Here is a 16668-nt window from a genome sequence, read left to right as displayed (position 1 = left end):
GGAAAACTTTTTTGTTGTTGTTGTTGCTGTTCATTTTTGGGAGAAGAAAAGGAACTCTTGCTCAATAAGTCGCAATTATGGCACGGGATTTATATGCCGGGCACGGCCGAGCAGCAGATCCGTCACCCCCAGCGCTGGGCGCTCTGGGGATGATTAACAGGGCGAACTCGCAAAGGTCAATTAAATGTCAACACGTTTTAAAGAGAGATCCTGCCGACGGCCGGGCGCCCGCCAAAACCCGTGTGCGGCTGGGGCAGAGAGATGACAACTCATTAATGCTTTTTGGAGGAAATGGGGGTTATTATTCGGGTTATTTGGGGCTGCCTCTCAGCTGCTGCGTTAGCCGGGGGTGCTGCTCGCCCCTCTGCCCTGGGCAGCACCAGGAGGAGCGTGGGGAGGCTGCAGGGCTCCCAGCTCGCTGTGTGAGCAGCAGGAGAGGCTTTGGGAGCTGCGATGGAGCTGCCCGGATGTAAAACGCGGCCGGGGGGGTCGCAGCGAGGCTCGGGCCGGCAGCGGGGGGGGTCGGGGGCAGCTCCGCAGCCGCACGGGGCAGGGGAAGCCCGGCACGGAGAAGGAGGGGGGGGGCAGCCCGCTGCTGGGAGGCTTCGGGGGGAAATGTAAGGTTTTTGGGGACAAAAATGAAGTGGTAATGATAAAAAGGGATAGGGGGGTGAAGGGGGAGGGAAAAAAAGTGGGGGGAGAGGAAAAGAGGGGAAAAAGGGGGGAAGAGAGGGAAGGGGGAGAAAGTGGGGGGAGAAAAGGGGAAAGGGGGGAAGGGAGGGGAAAAAGGGGAAAGGAAAAAAAAAAAGGGCGAATAGGGAAAAGGAAAAAAAGGGGGAAGAGGGAAAAAGGAAAAGAGGGGAAAGGGAAAAAAGGAAAGGGGGGGGAAAGAGGGGAAAAAGAAGAGGGGAAAAATGGGGAGAAAAAAGAAAAGCGGAAAGGGGATAAAGGGGGAAAGAAAAGGTGAAAAGGGGGAGGGAAAAAGGGGAAGAGAAAAAAGAATAAGGGGAAAGGGGGTAGATAAAGAGAAAAAATAGGAGAAAAAAAAAGAAAAAGGGAAAAAAAAAAAAAGGAAAAAAGGGAAAAAGGTGGAAAAGAAGAAAAGGGGAAAGAAGGGGTTGAAAAGGGGGGGAGGTAATAACGGGGGGGATGAAAGAGGGGAAAAGAAAAGAGGAAAAAAAAAAAAAGCGAGAAGCGGCACCCCCGCCGAGCCGCCCCGCGGCTCCCCTCAGCCCCGCCGGCGGCCGCCCCCCGCCGCGCCCGCACCTGCAGCCCCTCGGCGCGCCCCTCGCCGCCCCTTACCGCCTCCGAGCCCAACTTTTCCCCACTCCGGGCAAAACTTGCGGCTCCCCGCAGCCGCCCCGCTCCCCGCCGCCTCGCGGGGGGCCGGCTGCCGGCCGCGGAGGCGGAGCCGGGCCGGGCTTTGTCCGCCCCCCCCCTCCCCGAGCCGGGCCGGGCCGGGCCGGGCCGGGCCGCGCTGCTCCTCCCCCTCCCCGCCCCTCCCTCCCCCCGCCATCTTCTTTGTTCCCCCCCCCCGCCCCGGCCGCAGGTGACCGCCCCCCCCCCTCAGCGTGCAGCCGGAGGGGATTCCGCGCCGCTCCGCCAATGAGCGCAGGGGAAAGGGGCGGCCCCGGCCAATGAGGCGGCGCGGAGAGGAGAGAGGCCCGCGGGGACAGCCAATGGGGAGGGGCGGCCCCGCCTCCCCCCCGCCCGCGGCTGCCTGAGGGGGAGGCAGCGGCGGAGCCCTCAGACCCGACACGGCCCGGTAGGGCCGTGTCGGGTCTGAGGGTTCCGCCGCTGCCCCCGGCGTCACCCCGCTGCTAATAAACTGTTACCTCCTTCCTAATGAAGTCACCAAATTCACTCACCCTGCCCCTGTCCCAGCTCCATACCGTCCCCTCGGGTCCTGTCGCTGTCCCCAGAGAGCAGAGCTCAGCGCCTGCCCCTCCGCTCCCCTCGTGAGGCAGTGGCAGGCCGCCATGAGGCCTCCCCTCAGCCTCCCCTCGCACACCGTCCCCTCTCCAGACCCGTCCCCACCTCCACAGCCCTCCTTGGGACACCCTCTAATAGTGATGAAATCAACCCCATGAAAGCCACAACCGTGCAGTCCCATTGCCTTTCCCATGACCGTATCATAGGGATAATCCACAAATAAACTCCACTATTCCCGCCCAGTAAGTCATAACTCAGCACCCAGCACTGGATGTATTTGTCCTTTAACCTCATAACATACAACCTTGTTGCTTGTAGCTTAAACTTTCTTCAAATTACTCCAGTCTTCAAGTTCAGACATTTTTTTTTCAGGCTCTCCTGATCCTCCCTTCTCCAGACCATGCCTCCCAGCTGTGTCACTGGGAAGTTTCACCAGTATGCTCTGACATCCAGCACCAAGGTCATGGATGAAAATGTTCAGCTTTAGGTCTGTCAAATGCCTGATCTTCTGGAGCTTCCTGCAGTGAGGGAACACTCCCTCTGTGAAATGACCTTCAGCCAGTTTCTTGTTGCATTTCATCGCACTTTCCACTTACTTCCACCTGTTTAATTATGATTTCCTTATAAATTTGCTCTAAATCCTTACTGACTAGCAGTGGCAGACCACTGGGCTGCAATTGCTTCCTGCTGTGCTTGACCACCAGCTGTGAGAAGGCACTGGTGGGCAGCCCGTGCTGGCTTCCCCCCACCTTTGAAGAACATCTTATGTGACTCCTGCCCTCTGGTGAAGATTGCCATAGTAAGAGTCTCGTACTATAAATGTAAGAATAACAGCAGCTAACACCAGCAAACGTGCTATATGCTACATCTGGGGGCCACAGGAGAGTCATCAGTATAAGAATTCATGACCGTAGATTTGGCTGAACTTGGATTTCCTCCCATACAGGACATGGAGATCCTTCCTTCCCACCCTTTTCACCAAAGAGCCGAGTATTATTGCACGCACACATGGGGTCAAGCATCCTCTCCTGTGTGGCTCAAAACACAGCCTTAGCTTAGATTTTGTTGTTGGTACTGCTACATTTGTGTTTCTCAGTTGAGAAATTGATGACTTGTTGAGCAGCCTTGCTACCTTTCTGATGCCTAGGCCTTTCAGCACAGAGGTTCAAGCATTATTACTGTTTGTAAGACTTGTGTTTCTGTCATAGCTCGGCACAAATCCAGGAACAGCGCCTAGGTCCTAACCCCAACAACCCACAGCTCAAACTGGATGGGGTGAAACCTAGCATTTATACATGGGATAGTTACACAAGGATTCAGCTGAAACTCAGCAGCACAGCAAAACAAAAATGCTGGTTCTGCTCAGATGCATAGTCCCTCCTGCAATAGGCTTTCCCAGCTTCCCGATACAAGGGTAAAATAAGGTGTCCACAGGTCACCACAGACACACAGGTGACTTGCGGCGGCTTTATGAGCTGCCGCTGACTGAGCAGTGGTATTTGGCTGGGTTCCTGCTCATAAACTGCTTCAAACATGAGAACAACATTTCGTAAGCCGCTTGCGCTGGGGAGGAGGTTTGTGTTAGCATTTCATCTCGCCGTTGCTGTGGCTCAGAGCAGGGCTGGGCACCACTGCTCTCCGCAGGCTTTAGCACCCAGCTGGATCGATGAGAAGGCCAGGTGAGCCCAACCTCGCTGGCCTTGGACGAGCCGAACGTTACTGTTGTACACTTAAAACATCTCAGTAAACACACGAGATTCAATTAGGTATTTAAGTTGTGTGGGGTTATATTTACTACATGTTTTCAGTCACATTTTATAGCTGCAATTTCTCTGAAGGAAAGCTATTACAATCTGCCAAAGGACAAGCCCTCTGAGTGAGGAAAAAAAAGTGTCTACTTTGTTACGGGCATGATTCTCACAAATGCAGTAGTCAATGGTGTCCTTGTAGTGATTAATAGAGAAGCCATTCAGAGTCCTCAGGGGTAGGGGGTGTATTTTTTTTTTTTAATTACCAAGATAACTTCCTCATCCAATCCATTGCTCAAAGACATAACAACCGTGCTTTACTCATTCTCGTTACTGTAAGTGAGATGAAGAAGTGTTGATATATTCTCCCTGGAGGTCACCAGAAATACAAATAAGGTTGTGGACCTAATGTATACACACAGCCTGGTGGATAAAGTTGGGGGTTTATTGTACTGTAAAGGAAGCCGAACAGAAGGGAAGAGGATTAAATTAGACATTTGGAAGTAAGAGTTACCTGCCCTGCACGGCAGCTGATCTGCGGCATAGCTGCTGTGTGGGAGGCTGGGAAGAAGAAGCAGCACAGGCATTTATTGTATTTTTTAATGAAGGACAAACACATTGCAACATTAAGGGTAAAACCATTGATAATCATGTTGCCCCTTTTGATCCAAAGTCACAAAATGTGGCCTCACGGCTTATTTCCATCAGAAAGCCAAGGGTAGAGTTGGGAATGTCGCTGACAGAGCTCTGCTTCCTTGTAGAAGATTATACCTGCTGCAATATTTATTCCCAGCTTTCTCCCAGTCTGTTTTTGCCCGGAAAGTGTCCTCAAGTTTCCCTCAGCATTTTCCACCCTTCCCTTGCAGCTGTGACTGCTCGTCTCTGCCCGATGCTCTGCTGCTGAGCTGCATGGCCTCTACAGCCCGAGCTTGTGGGGGAAACTGGTGTAACACCACTGCTCCTACCCCAGAAGTGAACGTGTGTGCTGAAAAAGTCACACAGCTAGATGCTCCTCCGAGCAGCACACTTCAGCGACACAAAATGATTTTCTGCCCAGTCCAGCTTTCAGTGCAGCTCCCGTCTCTCAGTCTGATGATGTCTAGGGAGGAACTGACGTGGGTTGGCCGCTGGATACATCCGCAATGAACCTGCTCAGTGCATCAGACTAGGGCTGGGCAGTTATGCCATTTCATTCCTGATGGAAACAATAGTTCAGAAAAAGAAATAAAACCAACACTCTTCCAAATTTCATTTTCTTCTCCATTTAAACAACGTCTTTTCATCTGCAGGAGATGTAATATGAATACCTAATATTTGGGTGAGAGGGGTTAGGTCTTTGCCCTCCACTATTGTCCTCAGTTCTGTGTGTCTTTGAAAGCACAACAGGCAGCTTTTTCAAGTGGCCGAGCTGGTAAACAGCAGCAAATGTCCAGTTCCACAATTTTATCATGCTCACCGTGAGCTACCATCAGGGAGCAGTATACTATGCCTCGTATAGCCTTCAGATAAGAAATAATCAGAGTAACAGGGTTGTTGTCTTGCATTTTCATCTCTCTGGCGTTCAAAGCAAAATTAAAACAACTTAGAAGATACTACTACACTTCAGAAGTGATTTTTAAACTTCAGGTCTCAACTATAAAAACATTCCTCTTGATGTATCTGACAAGATTCTAGTTAGTGCCTCGGGGGATGCCCATAATATCCCCTCTCTCTGTATATAATATCTTCTCTCTCTGTAATTATTAATGCCGTGGTCTCTTCTCTCTCTGTAATTATTAATACCATGGTTTAACTCCATCCAACATTGTAAAAGAAGTATATGCTAACAAAAAAGGCCAAAGCTCCCTAACAAACTGGCTAGATACGACGTAGTGGCTGTGGAGGCATGTGCCTGCTCCCCCTGTTTAGCTTGCTTGGGCAGTGCAGTGATCAGAAGATCTTCACGTGTGGAACCAAACTTGAGGTCTGCTCAATTTTACATCGATGTTTTCAACTAGTGGACATTTGGGGGGAAAAAAATAACAAATTGGGCTCACTTCTGCTCCTGTGGACTCCCCTGCTGCTTGAGTTGTGGGTCTGTTCCGTCAGATACCAGGCTGTCAAGAGCTTGTTCCTAGCCCAAAAAGTCAATGATCTAAACTGCAGAGGGGTGAGGACAGCTGGGCAATGGACACAGATTAGGGAAAGAATACAGGAACATTGAGGCTGCTAGGACTGAAATAAGCAGGAGCCACCATCCATCAGCTGTCTAGCTGCTGACACTTGTTTTGTCCTGCGCACACTTCCCCTTCTCTCTGTTCTGGATAATGAGAGATCCAGGCTCTGGTGCATCCAGGAAGGATGATAATACTACATTTTCCCATTTGAGGACAGAACATTATGAAAACAATTGTTCTTTTTCTAGGACTTGATAGGAAGTATGCCAATAGGATATATCAGCAGGGACGTCCCACCACTCTGCTCCAAATGAAAGTTCAATTCTCAAATGGCAATTTTCTGCTTCCGCCTCAACTTAAATTTTAGTGTTTATGTAGAGGGTGATTAAGTTTTCTCAGACATCCTTTCACACATTTTCTTTCATTTGTTTTCCTTCTATTTTTCTCCAAGAAGCAGATCCAGGCTTGCAAAGCAGACGGAGAGCCTCCTAACTAGGATGACTGGGGACCACAGGGTGCACTGCAGCACACGTTCAGCACTCTCTCTGGATAAAGGTTTGGTGACTTACATCTCTGAATGTTGATAGGAGCTGAGCTCACCCAGAACAACAAGAAAAGAAAGTGTTCTGGGATAGCTGGTGTGCTATGGACTAAGAGATTGCTTTCAATTCCAGAGAAATGCTGCGGTTAAAAAATCTAAAAATAAATCTAAAATCGAAAAATAAAAGATCGTGGCCAATTCTCAAAAGATGCAGAAACTCTGTATGTTTTCAGGCCAGGTTATCAAACCATTTGCAATTCCTATTTTAAACAACAAAAAACTTAGTGAGCAGATGTATACACAGATACAGACCTGGCAGCTTCAGTAGCTGCGTTTGCCTCACAGTAGGTGTTAAAGCTCTTTTTTTTCTCCTAACCTGGCAGCTCTGGAGCAGGGTAAAGACTTTTCCAGTAGTTGTTTTGAACTGTGTTCCACCATTGTCTGATAGCATCGTTAGCTGAAACCTTAGCCATGAAGTCAAAGTGAAGCCAGGCATGAGGAAAACCTTTAGTTCTGAAGGCCAACAATAAGGGCAACATGACTTTGGGTCGTTGTTTAAAGAACAAAGGGCCTGGCTTGGCCACTCTCGTGCCAGAGGAGATCGCGACCTTGTGCTACTAATGCAAGAGCGTTATCGTGGGGTTAAGAGGACCAGCAGCAGGCCAGGTGAGGCTCTCCCCCTTAAGTTGCCATGCCAAAGGCAACAGGACATTTTAGTTAATACCATGTAGTGTTAGTAAAGAGCGAGAAAGTCTAGTACACAAAGGCAAAAAAATTAGATTTTAACTAAAAATATTGCTAGTAAATGTCTCTGAAGACACAGACAGAAATTCTCCTGCAATGAGATCTTACATATTTATTTAAATGCAAAAAGTTGCATGTGTAATATTGCAAGAGAACAGTGAAAGCCTATAGCTCTTTGCACTTTTTACCAGGAATAGATCAGAAACTAGTAAAAATATAATTTCCTAAATAATTGAAATTTGGAGTAGAGGCAGGTGCTGAAACAAAAGAAGGGAGAACATGAAATATGGTATCGAAAGGAACTGGGATATACTCTTTTTTTTTTGGCCAGTCATCAACGTGTTTAATTTTGCCTAGCTGAGACTCGGGTTGTGTACAGGGACAGCCCTGGGAATGGGTGCAGGAAGATCAGCCTGGGAAGTTGCCCTTTCTTTGCCATGCACTTTCCTCACGTGTATAATTTTCTCATATGTGCTGTGCATGAGCTCTTAAGGATCGGGGCCATCTCTATGTTGGGGAGGTGTCATCGAACATCACACAGCACAAACTGATAGCTCTGTTTTGCAATGCAGGCTGCTCAGCTCACACTTATTTATCAAACAAGTTTCATAAAGCTTCCCCTCCCTAGCTGAATGTTGGGGACAAGAAAGCAAAGTAATGAGTCCACAGCTTTTGCCCTTTCCTGAGTGTTTTTTCAAGGACTAAATGTCTTTTTTTTTTTTTTCTTTTCCCAAAAGATGTTTCCAAGCTTCAGACTTTCCATGCTGTTCACTAAAACATTTTTACAGTAAATGCAGCACGAGGAGCGAACAAGTAACACCACAATAATCTATTGCATTATTACTTTCGTAATATTAAATCGCTGAGCATGTCATTCGTGTTTAGCATATTATTTTCTACAGTACATTGCCAGTAAAAGTAGGCAGCAACATTTTTCTTACAGTTTAGCTGGTGGAATGTAATTAAAGATTGTATCATGTGGTGACAAAAAAAAGAGTTGAATTAGAGACCACAACTGTAATTCTTACATTTCATAACATGCGAGCACTTGATTTTATGGCTTTCTTCCAGTGTAGCTTTTACAAGTCATTCTCTTTAAAAACTGGGGGAGAAAAACCCCAAATCATCACTGTGTTATTTGTATGATATTGGCACAGGGGCTGAAACCTGTAGGTTCCCTATAGAAACCACAGCTACTTGAAGGAGAGTGCGTTTGCTTATAGCTAAACCTTGTTCTCCGTAGGTGGACCAGCACAAAAGGGGGTCTGCTTCATGGGTTTCAGAGGTTGTGACAGCTGCATAGGGTTTAGGAAGCTTGGTTATCACTCCAGGACTGGCCCCACTGTGTTCCAGGAGAGGCAGGTGTTCTTCCCAGAGACTGCCCACAGGATGGATCGAAGCAAAGGAAGAGTGAACTAGAAACAGGAACAAAACTGCCTCGCAGAGTGATGAACACCAAGAACAAGTGAACCAAAGATACGAGATCCATATCCAGCTTACACCTGTAGAGCTGGTAACGAACCAGTTTTTCAGGTCTCTGTAGGAGCAGTGGCAGAGATTCTGAATTTCTGTGCGTCCTTCAGCTGTCCACAAGAGAAAATACGCTGTATGGGCAACTGCATGTTTTCAGGTTAATCATTAGAAAAGGTCTGGAGCACTCTGTTGCTTCCCTGCCTGGGTGCTTTTTACTTCAGCCAGCCTGCTAGGAATCTGCTGGCTCTCAGGCACTAAAGGATCCTGAGATGCACAGTAAAGAGGCAAGGCTGTGTGTCTGTGCTGGGAGGAAGGGTGCAACCAGTGCTGTGCCTCTGCTCAGCCCCTTGTCCCCACATCCCACCCGCATCTCCACTTCCCACCCTTGGCGCTGCATCCCATCCTCCTTCGTGGCCACTGGAGGGTCCTTTTTGCTGGGGTTTCACCTGGAGCAGCTCGTCCAGATCCAGAGCAATCTGCTTGATTATAATTACATTCATAGTCACTTCAGAGTAGGTTTCAAAAGTGCACTAAGCACAGTGGTGTTGGAATAGCTGGGTGATTTCTGTGGCACATAGTGCTGCCACAGCTTGCATGCTCATCTCCTACGTCCCAGAGTTTTGTCAAAAGGCACTCATCAAAAAGTGAAGCCTAAAAGCCTCATAGTACACAGATTTTTTTTTATTTTTTTTATCATCAACTGAATAATTTAATACCTGTGTTTACTCAGCAGGGTTGTGAATGGGCGGCTGTGGAAGCAACTCACGATGACAGGCTCTGAGCGCCGGGCAGTGCTGCCTGTGTCGGGTCAGCGCTCTCCTCAGTGCCTGGGACAAACGTCGCATTCACCGGCGGATCTTTCAGCAGCAGGACAGCATGGTGAAAGGCAGCCCTGTCAAAATGACTCTGCTGCCACAGAATCTGAAATCTGATTTATTAATTAAATCATATCAGCAAGTACTCTGGTGGTTGAAATATGCCCCTGTTCAGTGAGAAAAAAGAACATGACAGAACTGTTTACAGGATGCCTCAACCCCAAATTTCCTGTAAAGGACACAGCTTGTTATTTTTCAAAATACACTGGATATATTTTCTTTACATCTTGGTTTATTTTGATGCATGGGAATGATTGTAAAACTGAAACATGTAAGAACGATGGGGAAAAAAAATGGACTACACAGGAGGAGCTTGCATATCCTGTGAATGTTATCCGTCCTATGGAAGGACAGGTTGGAAGACATTTGGCCAGCTTTTCCCCCAGAGGAACACATACTTAGAAATAATCTTCACTTAAACACTTGTCAAGTCATTTTTTGATGGTATTTATGACACACGAAGAGAAATAAAGCCCCCAGCGGCCCAGTCCCCTCGTGCTGGTGCCGTTGCCCTCGGAGGGGCCTGTGCGCAGCCCCTGGCTGCCTGTCCTCTGCTGGAGGGCTTTTCCTGGGCTGCTCCTCCACTTTTGTGCCACCCATTAAGCCTTCTGCTGACAGGATGCCCACCTCTGATGGCTATCGTGTGGCTCACAGTGTGGTGCAGGCCCTGATGGCTGCTCCACACAGGGAGCACAGCCCCAGGCCTTCAGATCACCGTTCCCGGTGCTGGGCGAACACCTAGAACTCAGAAAGCCTCCCTGCAATTGTTCCACGCGGTTTTGTCTGGTTTTTATTTCCCTCTCCTTGTTTCTGGTCATGCCTGCCTTTCAGCTTTGAGGACGTAATGAGAAGTCAGCGTGAACGCCACCCCTGCTGCCTCCCGCCCACCTGAGGGCAGAGCACCAGCACCCTTCCCCAAACGTCCTCTCGACAGCCCTCCACCAGAAACCACAGGAGTATCACCCAGCGACTGTGTGGTACTTCCACACCCCGCTGGACACGAACGCTTGGCTAGACGATAAGCCGGGCCTTGGTGGAGCTGGCACAAAGCACCTACGCGCCAGACCCTGGGGGAGCAGATGGCTTGCCTGTTTGCTTCCAGACATTGAGGCTCCAAATCTGTGCCACATCCCTGCCCCAGATTCGCATCAGCTGAACTGCCTCCCGTCAGATTGCTTCTCCTGCCTGGCGGGATGGCTCCAAACCCTGATATCCACATTTTATAGCTCATTTCGAAAATAAAAATAAAAACAGGCCTTCTAGAGTTTAAGACGTTGTCCTTTAGCTAGAAAAATGGGGCCAATAGTTCCCTGCCTCGCTAGAGAGGCCAGCTTTAAATTTAGTAGCTGCTTTTAGAAAATACTTGGGATTTTTTGGGCAGAGGGCTTTGTGTTGGTGCTTCTGGCTATTGCTGCTGTCCCTAGGGATGAGGAACGTCTGCACCAGGCAGGGTAAGAATAGCAACAGGGGACTGATACTGTGCTCGCGTGCAGGATGGGCGAGGTGAATGCCATCTCCCTTTTGTCTGCCTTCACAAATCAACCCCCTCTCTTTCTTTCTTCAGATTTTCATAAGGAGTGGTGTTTTTCACCATACAGGAAACGGGTGAAGTATCTCGAGTGATTGGTCCTACATCCAGGGAGTTCCAGCTCTTAAAACCAACCGGTAAGAGTTTTCAGGCCATCGTTTCCTCTCAACAGAAAGGATTTGGGATTTTATGCATAACAAACGTTTCGGTCCACGTTGGCCTGAAAACTGCCGAGCAATTTTCTATATATTTGTTTCTATGGCTTTAGACAATTTTCATTTCAGGAAAAAAAAACCTGCATAGTACACACGGACAGACAAAATGCCTAGTGGAGAACAGCTCAAGAAAAAACATAATTTTACCTCAATAAAAGGTAAGATAACTCGGCTGCTTGGCAGTGCAGGAACACTGTGGGTGCCTGGAATTCGCTTCTATTGTCCCCTATCTGAATTGCTTTGAAAAAGGTCACATGAGGAGGAAAGGAAGTTTTGACTTTCACATGCCTGTTATTGCTAAGGAAACCACTTCCTTGGTATTCACATATTCAGCATGTCTCCAGTTTTGGCTCTCTGACAAATGACATCGTGCTACTGCATCAAGTAACAAAGAAGGGTGGAGAATGTTGTTAGATAACTCGACGTGTTTTAAACACCAGTACAGCTTTTGTAGGGCTGCCAAGCTTCAAGTACACTCCAAAAGAGCAAGCGGGGGCCTTTTTTAGCTGCAAATGAGATACCTGGAGTTCAGAAGGACAGAACAAAGATTCTGGTCTGCATCTAACCAAGCTCAGGTATTTCTGAGGTTTATCGGGTTTGTAGCTTTGGCAATGTTCTCACACCGCTGTAGGTATTTGGAGAGCAGTTTTGTAATAGAAAAAATACCTGAATTATTGCCTTTGCAGAATTTATTCTAGCTTTCAGATATATCCTTACATTTTTTTTAAGCTTTCAGATATCAGAAACTGAGCATCTGAAGATAACATCTGGTAATTTCATTAAGAGATTTGTATTTGAACCTTGGGTCCGTGGGACTTTTCCCATTTTTCTGACCTCCACGTCAAGCAAGGGAACAGCAGGAGCGACAAGCTTCAGTTGGTTAGGACTGAGAACCTCCACCAATGTTTATTTTTTAAGAGGAATGAAGCAAATTTTCTTTGAAGTAACATATTTGCAGATCTCGATCTGACAAGAAGGAAATACATCATGATTAGGCTGATTTCTGCTTTACGAGGAAAAGAAGTCTAGTGTGCTTCAGGCTAGAAGCAACTTTCACTGTAAATATACAACAGTTGCTGAGATTACTGGGAACAAGCATGAAGCACACACAAATCAAAGGAATTGAACAGCTAAAGCCCTGCTCAATTTACTGAGAGGCTACTATGCTTCTGGTATGTCAAGATCTATTTGTCTAAACGTTATCGGTAAAAACAACATAATGTAGTGAACTGAGCCTGGGACTGCGGAGGCCAGAAATCAATATCCTGATCTTGGCCGTGCCTCAGATGCACGCGGTGGCCCCAGAGTAGCTGTTTAATCTCCCTGCGTGCTCACCAGAGATAAAGCAGCTCAAACACAATGAACTATCTCCTCCACCGAAGAGTTGCGCAGAGCAGCTCACAGCTTCCGTGTGCTTCTCCGAAGACGTGAATTGTTACAGAAATATTATCCTTACCTGCAAGACTTCTCCATGTTTGTCTCCAGGAAAATGTAAGCCGTGTGTCTTTGGAGATGAAATTTCAGGTCTGTTCTCCACCAGAAGACCTCGCTCCAACCTCATGGAGATTCCAGACGCAGCCTGGTGGCAGCACAGAAGCCACCTGGCTATCTGCCACGGTAATGGCCTTGTTTTATTTTTTTCCTTCTTAAACATGTTAAAACTGAATTATTTAAGAAATGGTTCAGCTTTTTTTCCTCAGAGAACATCCTCATTTTCATTCTGTCGGTGGCAGGAATAGAGGCTACCTCCTCAGAAGTTACTGGCTTAATGCAGAAGTAACGGAGAGAAGCACCTATACCTATGGCCTCTTTATTTGGGAGGTAAGACTATGTTTTAAAATACTTAAAATCATGCTAGATTTCATGTTCCACTGGCTTTTCATCATTTCTGACTGATCAGCTCACTAGGGCCTTAGCTAAGCCACACTCACTGCCAAGGATCTCAGAGGGGATACCTGAGGTGAGACAGAAGACTCTTCTTGTGGTTTTACTCAGGAATTTTTACCAGTCTTGTTTGTTTTTAAACCAAACACAAATTATCTTCTGCAATACAGGACAGGAGAGAAGTATTGGCTGTATCCTTCCTCTGTGAAGCAAACAAGTTTCAGCTATGGAGGACACGAGAGCACCCGTGACCCAGGAAACCGCACAGTTTTCCAGCCCAAAGGAGAGGAAGTTTCTTAATTATTCTAGAAACTGCTTCTGAGGGGGCATTTGGGAATTGCTGAGAAAAAGCAAGTGCTAAAACGGTAAGGTCTGTATTTACTGTGTGTATTAGCTTGGCACTCGTTAGTACCTGTGGAAATTAGTGGTGGCTCTGGGTTTTGTCTCCCTTCCTAGCCAGCCCTGGTGGCTCTGCTGCCGCAGGCCATGGCCAGCAATGCCCCAAACCTGCAGAAGGGTGTGCGTTACCACCAGGAAAGCCTGGAAACACTCAGGGGGGTGAACGGGGGCAATGCTGTGAGGGCAGCCGGGTTGCTAAGCGCAGGGGCAGCTATGCAGGGCAGGGCAGAGCCACGCAGCCCAGAAGCAGCTGAGCATTCAGCAAGCTGCACGCTGCCGTGCGTTTCCATAGCTTGGGCTGGAGCAAAGCCCTAGCAGGGAAGGGTCAAAAGTGCAGCGCCGGAGGGCTGAGCCCGGGCCGCCTGCGCCCTAACCGGCGACATCCGCGGCTGAAAAGGACTTAACGGAGGAGCTGCAAGGGGTACAGATGTGCCCCCAATAACCCGAGAGCGGGGAGCGTGTTGGAAAGGAAAATGAGATTCCCCTCGCTCTTGGTTTACACCTCTAAAACCAAGCGAGTCTTCGCTCACCCTTATCTGCGTGATCTCAGATTCCTTTCCGTGACTCATTTGACACCTACTTATTTCCCAGCATACGCATTTAACTGTTTCCCTCGCCATCCTTTTGCTCTGACAGTGCCTGAGATCAGCGTCCTGCTTTCCCCCATTCCTTCCCATGCCACACTCTCTGTCCTTACCTTCCCCCTCTCATTAGGGAACGCCTTTTGAATGCTCAGAGATGCTGGCTGTGGACAGGCCAGCCCATGTCTGATTTCACTTCCTCTAGTGCAATCACGGACCTCAGTGACTGCACTTTTAATTTAGACTGACGTAACCAAGATTGAAATCTGTCCCACAGCAAATATTTATCGGAGCATATCAAAGAAAAAGCCTACCAAAAGAGGAACAAGCAAAACAGTGAGTGCCACTAAACTTTGCCAAGATAGATTTCAAAGTCAGTGAAAACCACCCCAGAGACAGCTAAAACATAGGACAAAGTAGCACAGTGAAAAAAAATAAAAGCGTATTTCCGAGCAGTGACGCTCTACATCTCCCAGAGAACATTTTTTACTTGCTTATAACTAGCAAAGATTGAGAAGAAAGGCCTGCACAGAACTAGCACCGCAGGAGTAAGGTCGATGCTCGCTGCTCGGCCACCTCAGTTAACAGCTTCGCCTTGGTACGTGCACCAGTCGCTGCTACCTGCTCAGCTCAGGAGCCCTTTCTGTGGAGCATTAAGGAAAAAAAAAAAGAACATACACAACTGGCTTTCTGAAGGGTGTAAAATAACGGGACGCCACACTTTAATTAGATAATTAAAACTCTGTTGCTGCTTTGCTACATGCCAAGGACACTCAGTTTCTTGGCAACAGACCTCTAATTTTCCTCCTTTGATATCCAGGTCACAGCCGTTTGAATTAGAGGCTCGCTTCCAGCAGCAGTGCACGACAACAGCACACAGCTTCCCGTCCTGGTGCAAGTATTTATTCCGCTGAAGTTCAGTGGCTTTCGACTCTATCAGCTGTATCTGCAATTACAAAAACTGTTAAAGCCCCTACAAAGAGGAATATCAATAGTCACAAAGGCAAGGGGACACCTTTCACATGGAAAAGCATATCTGAAAATGAGTTTCTGATGAAAATGAAATTGAAAACAGTTTCATCCTCACCTCTCCAGTTTCTTCAAAAGTTATCCCTAAATATTGTTATCGTCCCACCTTCTTATGGGGAAGGGGAGAACTGTCCTAGAAGAGTCTAGTCTGTCTGCTGGACAGATTTCATGGGGAAACTGCATATATTTCGGGTGAGCTGTGCCTCAGGCAGCCAGCTGGAAGAAAAGCCCCCAGCCCTACAGCGCTGCATAAGCTGCCAGCGCTCGGGCTGTGGAGCAAACTCCAGGCAGGCTAAGGATGATCAAACGTCCCCAATCCATGTGCAAGGGACACCTCCTCATTCCTACCCGTGCTTCAGCAGGAAAGGCGTAAGAGCACACGCGTATTTTTGACAAACAGATGCTTTTTCACAACAAGGGAGTACAGAGCACGCTCCCAAGGAGCTGGTAAGAGAACAAATCACACAGAGCAGATGGCAGTCCCACTGCTTAATGCACTGTTGGAAGGTGCCCAGCTAGCCTGGTGATGAGTGATACAAGAACCTATATAGAACAACACTCTTTGTTAAGTGCCAGCTATTTATTACATTATATTCCTGAGAACAGCTGAGGTGAATTAACCACAGTAACCATACACTGCTCCCTCTGACAGCCCTGCAGTATCTGTGCTGCTGCCGCGGCTGATGGCACCTCCTGGGCAGATGTGAACTCGTTCAAAGCTAACCCTAAGCCAACTGTCCAGGTTTGTGTACTGCCAAACCCCAACAAACCGCTCCGCAGGTGCGTTACCCTGTGCTTGCTGCTACACCAACAGCCACCGGGGTTTTGGACAACTTGGAGCTTGCCCAGAGCAGGCTGCATCCACTCCGACGGCATAACAAACCGCAGCTTGACGATGCTGCACCAGCTGCTGTGCTATTTAGTGGGGCAAGCATGCGTCTCCACAGCTACTTCGAGTAAAGGAACAGTGGCCATGCTCTCTGATCTGCTCAAAAGCAGGTATAACACAAGGTTTTTGTATTCTTCTCTTTGTAAAGCCAACATCCACGCCTCCATATTATCATTTAGCTCTAAACACATCCAAGTTCCATTCTTCTTCATTAAAAAGTCATTAAGCAATTTCATCAAACACTGCTGCAAAGTGAGATGTGGTAGGACTCACAAATTACGTTCTTTATTGTCTGTCCTAAACTTAATCTGGTTCTGGGGACAGGTGAGGTAAACAAAGTAGAAGCCTGACACAAAATCTGGATTACCTTGATATTCTGGCAACGAAGCTAAGACAACACCACTTTCTTCCGGAGAACAGCCTGTCCCTGTAAGACTGGTATCCCACACACAAAAACAGAAACATTATTTTTTGCTCAGGCTATTTCCCTCTGATGATGAGCACATCTTAAACACTTCTATTGTTTCATAACCAGCTAGTGATTAGGTAGCAGCCATCTTCTGCATTATTTCCCGTGGAACAAGGTACGCGAGTACTCCATGGCTGTTTTGCAGAAGACGTCTGCCCCTGACCTACCACTGCTCACGTCCGCTCACCTGCAACATCTAATAAAA

The 16668-nt window shown here is 47.7% G+C and overlaps 3 long non-coding RNA genes across 13 annotated transcripts in view; 1 reads left to right on the top strand and 2 right to left on the bottom strand.

The window, feature by feature from the left end:
• Window positions 1-1418, bottom strand: part of LOC309876665 — a 65655-nt gene extending 64237 nt beyond the window's left edge. For all 11 annotated transcript variants that reach the window (XR_014317224.1, XR_014317225.1, XR_014317226.1 and 8 more), the window contains exon 1: window positions 1303-1418. This is a non-coding gene — a long non-coding RNA (uncharacterized lncRNA). The remainder of the gene's footprint in view (window positions 1-1302) is intronic.
• A 6591-nt stretch (window positions 1419-8009) lies between these two features.
• LOC309876664 lies at window positions 8010-12782 on the bottom strand. The gene is made up of 3 exons (XR_014317223.1): window positions 12669-12782; window positions 9311-9522; window positions 8010-8704 (listed from the first exon to the last, which is right to left on the bottom strand). It is a non-coding gene; the product is annotated as an uncharacterized lncRNA (long non-coding RNA).
• On the top strand, window positions 11664-16606 carry LOC309876663. Its single transcript, XR_014317222.1, has 5 exons — window positions 11664-11787; window positions 11942-12829; window positions 12946-13033; window positions 13267-13461; window positions 14897-16606. It is a non-coding gene; the product is annotated as an uncharacterized lncRNA (long non-coding RNA).
• The last annotated feature ends 62 nt before the right edge of the window (window positions 16607-16668 follow it).

Source organism: Aythya marila (assembly GCF_965140915.1).
Source record: "Aythya marila genome assembly, chromosome: 3".
NCBI lineage: Eukaryota > Metazoa > Chordata > Aves > Anseriformes > Anatidae > Aythya > Aythya marila.
The sequence above is the reverse complement of the archived record's forward strand: the minus strand, read 5'-3'. Positions and strand labels throughout refer to the sequence as shown.